This window comes from Echinops telfairi, unplaced genomic scaffold, assembly GCF_000313985.2.
Source record: "Echinops telfairi isolate 266 unplaced genomic scaffold, ASM31398v2 ScPeMD7_7467;HRSCAF=8505_0, whole genome shotgun sequence".
In the NCBI taxonomy this organism is placed as follows: domain Eukaryota; kingdom Metazoa; phylum Chordata; class Mammalia; order Afrosoricida; family Tenrecidae; genus Echinops; species Echinops telfairi.
In genome coordinates, this window is record NW_022111367.1 from 8,355,398 (window position 1) to 8,361,141 (window position 5,744).

Genomic DNA, 5,744 nt, shown 5'->3' on the forward strand with positions numbered 1-5,744 from the left:
AAAATGAGGACCTAATGTCGGGGGTTTAAATGGAGAGAAAATGTTTTGAGAAACGATGTACAAATGCGCTTTACACAATTGATGTGTGTGTGGATGGGATAACAGTTGTATGAGCCCCTAATAAAATGTTAAAAAATAATAATAATAAAATAAAACAATAAACAATTTTTAAAAAAAGAAAGAAAGAAACCAGTGTCACAGTGGAGGGCCTGGTGGTGTGTGCGCTGCAGCCGACCTTGGGGAGAAAGATGAGCCTCGGGAGCCCGGGGGGCAGTTCTAGGCTGGCCTGTAGGGTCATTAAGAGTAGCCATTGACTCGATGGCACTGAGCATGGAGTTTTTTGATGGCGTAGTGGCTTCCGAGTTGGGCTATTAACTTCAAGGTCAGCAGTTAGAGCCCACCAGGGCTTAGAGAGAGGGAACTTATACAGAAAGTCGCCGTGACCTTGATATGCACCAAACCAAAATAAGAACCCAAACTCACTGCCAGCTGGTCGGTTCTGACTCATAGCAGCCCTATCGGGCAGAGAAGAACTGCTCCTGGGGGTTTCTGAGAGGCTAAATCTTTCTGGGAGTAGAAAGCCTCATCTTTTCTCCCTGGTGGTTTTGAACTGCTGACCCTGCAGTTAGCAGCCTAATGTGTAACTCACTAAACCACCTGGCCCCCAAACAAAATAACTTGAATTTAAAAAAAAGAAAGACTCACTAATCATCATTATTGTCTTCTAGTAGCATGTCATATCGATGCTGACTCCTAGCGACTGTCCAGGACTGAGCAGAGTGTCCCTGTAAGTTTCCAAGATTGCTGAGTCTTTGCCAGAGTGGAAAGCCCCATCTTTTCCCCTCAGTGCAACCGGTTGGTGGTTTCAAACTGCTGACCTTATGGTGAGCAGCCCAATGCGTAACCACTATGCCACCAAGGCTCTTTCCAAAACAAAAATAGAAAGGCTACACTGTTTAAACTAAATGATTCAACCTGCTGCCCACTTTGTCTACCATTTCCAATTTCCACTCTTTCCATTCCAATTATGTTGCCCTCCAAGTACACATCTCTCCCAGGGTAACCTGACTACAACACTGAAATGCCTCCATGACAGTCAATTATGCAACACAACATCATCTTTACTACTATAATATTTTTGTCATATTCCTATTATAAGCATGTATTACTTTTGTAGTGGAAATTATACTAAAAAATATTTGCAGTATAATGTTATATCTTTCCACATTAAATTGCACCAGCAATGGAACACAGTGAAAACAGTTTTGCACTACCACAGCACTCTGAAAATCATGCCAAAAGAATTTTTTTAAACAGTCACAAGTCAGTGAAGCAAAATGTTTAAGACAGTGAGTTTGGGAGTCAGACTAGCCCCAGGTTTATACCTTCAGTCAGGTTTGTCTCACAGATGACATGCTACAGAAGACGAATAGGACATAATACTAATCAGCAATAAAAAGGATTAACCCACTGACGCAAGCTAAATTGAGGATGAATCTTGAAAGCATTATGCCAAGTACCCCGCTGCCACAGAGTCCACTCTAACTCAGAGTAACCCTCCACGGGGTTTCCAGGGTAGCAGTCTTTATAGGAGCACAAAGTCTGATCTTTCTTCCAGGGAGCAGCTGGTGAGTTGGAACCTCCAACCTTGTGGTTAGCAATGCAATGCTTCACTAACAGTGCCACAGGGGCTCTTCCCAGCAACTACAAGAGATTGCATACCCTCTGGTTCCACTTACATGAAAAAAAGAAGCGAATTCATACAGACAGAAAGTAATGAGGGGTTACCTCGAGCTGAATGTGTGAAGTACAACTAACTATACATGAGCATCTTAGAGGAAAGGAGTGAAAATGGTCTATGGATGGGTTTTTGTGGCTGCTGCACCATTTGCCAGAGTTACTAGAATTCACTGAATTGTTTATCTGAAATGGGTGGATTTTCTAACGTGCAATGTCTACCTACATAAAAGTGCTCGAAACTAAAGGCACATTTACATCTTTATATACGCCCCATAAACGCCTGCAGCATCCCCGTGGGCAAAGACGGTTCAGTTCTTCTTGCCAGTGCACAACAAAACCCCTGGCATGAAATGAGCTCAGTTGCCCAGTAAACAAAGGGCTTTCTGAAAATGAAGCCCAAAAGTCTTGTCATTTTCCACAGAGTCACATTTACAGACACTTCATACCCTGTTCTACTGTTTACCCTAACTTAGTACCTAAGACAGATGGTCCATGTGGATCAGAAAACGAACTGTGTCCATGAAGCTTCAAGCTGATGAAGCAACACTTCAAGATTAAGGTGACCAGATGTCCTGCTTTTGGCAGGACTGTCCCGATTTTTATCAATTTTTCCAGCGTCCCATGGCATTTTTAAAAAGTCCCGATTTTTGGAAAGAATGCACGACAAGTTTTCGCCTGCCATGTGGCTATATCACCAGGATGTGACTTTCATCAGTGGTGTCCCGCTTTACCGATGTTAAAATCTGGTCACCTTATTCAAGATGTATGCTGATCATCTATTTTTAAATTAAGTACAGTGTTTGTCTCTGTTCATAATATGTTAAGACTGTCTGTTTTCCTGTTATGCTGTCATGATAGCAATATTTTGAAAAATTTTGCAACTGTGAGCAGACTAAAGAGCATAACAGAAGTGCCAGATTCAGAAAAGGTGATGGATGGTTCAGGTAAATTAGCATCGAATTTAAAATAGATGTTACAATTATTTGCGGAAGATACGCTGTTTCTTACTTAGAAGCAGCTGACTTAATACACACACCAGATACAGTTTCAAGAAAATTAATTCATTTAACCTCACCTTTCAAAGTTAAGGAAACCACAGCACGAAAGTTGGAGGGCTTGTTAGGCGTCAGAAAGCAGTGTGGTAGGGGCAAGATTTGAACCAGCTCTTCTGAGAGGCCCACGCCCTTAACCACTACAACTTACCATGAGGAAGTATTTCAAGCTTCTGAACATTAGGCGCTGGTCTTATTGAAACCTGGGATTAAGTAGGTAAGACACACCACAAAAATCCTAAGCGGGGTGGAACTGAGCAAAGCAATACATTGCACTCACGGCTTCCTTATTTCTCCTATTAGTTGAGAAAATAAAACCTTCACTCTCAAAGCAAGAGTGATTATCCTTCGCCTGTTGTAGTTAACTGCAGCCTGTGGAAACCGCTCTCCTACTGGGTGCTGCTCCACACGATGGAGAAGAAGGCTTGGTTCCCCGAGGATCCACACGGACTTTACGCATACACCACTGATACCTTTTTATTTCTCCTCCTCGCTTGAAGACGAAGGCATTCACAAGCCTACACTACTTTCTGGCAGTCCGCTCTCAGGGTTAATGTTTTCTTGACACCACATTCCACATCTGCGCAGCACCAACTGGCTTTTTACAGCACTGTCAATGGGGACTTAAATAAGCATGCCTTTCAGGAGGTGTGCAAACCTAAGTACATACTGCTGAGTAAGGACGGCTCCAGCCAACTCTCTATTGTCTGTCAGGTAAAGGACCAACGGGCTAGAAAATAGGAGTCCCTGACACAACCAAGGTAAATTTTCCCAGCCCAGCATTTTAGTGACCAATTTAGTGACCAAGTTGGTTTGGTTAAACCAACTCACTGCCCTTGTGTCTATGTCGCCCAGCGACCCTGCAGGTGCCAGGGCAGAACTGCCCTTACTCCTCGTTTCCAAGAGTACCTTAATGAAATCATATTGCCGCTCTGTGGCTGAATAAGGCAGAGAAAGAAAAAGCGTGCCGTTTCATTAAAATCCCTCCCGACCTCAGGACCTACAGCATGGTTCTTTCCCAAAAAAGAAGGAACTGACCTTGAAGAGCACACCAAATGAATAATTCAACAATGTGCTCCCACCCCTGGCTGGACGGCAACTTGAAGTATGCATCTATTTAACTGAGGCTCACAAAATAATTCCACGATGGTAACTCAACGTCAATTCAGGTCCGATTGTAAGAACCTCAACCCTCTAGCAGTATCAAACACAAAAACGGGAGGGGGCTTCCATGCACAAAATCAGAGCCATCATGAGTCCTGCGGAGTTTGCGTGTACTTCACTGCGAAATCCCTCTCTCAGAACAGCCCCGTCCTTACACCAACACACCCCAAAGCAGGCCACCTAAGGGGGGGGGGGGGGCGGGGGGTCTGAGCACGCAGCAGCCTAGCAGCAGTCGGCCAGGCTGGATGGACAGCAACCCCAAGCACTGGCTAGGGCGGCTACTCGGACGAGGCCCAGCAAACTGAGGGTCTCTGCTCCAGCAGCAGACCCCTCCACTTGGACACAGTCCCCAAGAACATCCCTGAATCAAGGTGTAACAGAGCAACCACCAGCCATGCCCTCCTCCCCACAATGGGGACCATACCGGGCTAGAATGGCAGCAATGGATGCCCAAGCAAGGATTTGTTCCTCACACAAGAGAATGTGGATAACCCCCCATTGCAGCTAATAATCTCTGTGGGGCCTTTTTATAAAGAAGCCATGAATAAGTGCACATCAAGTATTGTTCTGGCCAGTGGGACAAGGCTGGCGCTGAATCCGGAAACAGAAAGGAGGGCCCGAGTATGAAGTCATTAGTACCAGTGCTTTCAGGGTTTCTTCTGCCATGGCTGCCTTTCACAATGACACAACAATCTTACACCACTACGTAAACTGTGATCAATAAACACCACCACCGGAGGAAACGTTCAAGCAGTATTCGGTCTGTGAGAACGACCTACATGAACTTCTTGTCTCTCATGCTTTGGGCACGTATCGGGAGGGCCAGTTCCTGGAGGAAGGCATCGGATCATGGCTGGGAGAGGGTCAGTGAACGAGGAAGACCCCAAGGAGATAGATATCACAATGGCTGCAGCAACAATTGTGAGGACGGTACAAGGAGGGACAGTGGCTACCCAGAGCTGCTCACCACAAGGTCACCAGTTCAAACTCGCCAGCCATTCCTCCGGAGAAAGATCTACTCCCGTGGAGATTTAATGTCTTGGGAACCCAAAGGGGCAGTTGTGCCCTGTCCTGTAGGGTCACTGTGAGTCTGAATCAACATAGTGACCGACTAGATGGTCCCCAAGAACAACAGCAGCTCTCACCAGCACAACAGCTCAACTGGGAAGATTCTCTAGGAAACTTCAGGTGTGGTGCGTTTATAGTACTCGAGAGGAATGATGTGGAAGAGAAAGGTGAGACTACCTGCCCAACTTGAAGAGTGCAATCCAAGTCCTCGAGCTGTGCCTGCAGATGGCTGAACTGATGCAGGTTCTGCTGTGCGCAGCCTCATCAACAGATAAAATGTCACTTATCGTAAAAGCGTGACTGGCACATATTTAAAGGATTTCCAGCAAAGCCGCTAACCATTTACCATTAGAGACTGGTAGATCCAGCCATCCTCGCATGTATTTATCGCATGAATGGCATTTTACACAGAAATACACTCCATTTACTAGGACTGCCTCTTGGTCCAATGCTTAATAAGAGTAGCACAATCTAAATTTGCAGGTTTTAAAATACTGGCTCAGATTTGGAGTCTGTCATATATAAGTTTGGAGCACAAGCTTAAAAATAACTATGAAAAAAAACCCAACTATGAAGACTCTCAAGCAAAGACGAGGCAAAGACAGCAAATGGAAATATAAATGTATAAAATAAAAGAAGCAAAAGGCAGCAAATGGAAATATAAATATGTAAAATAAAAGAAGCAAAAGGCATCAAATGGAAATATAAATATGTAAAATA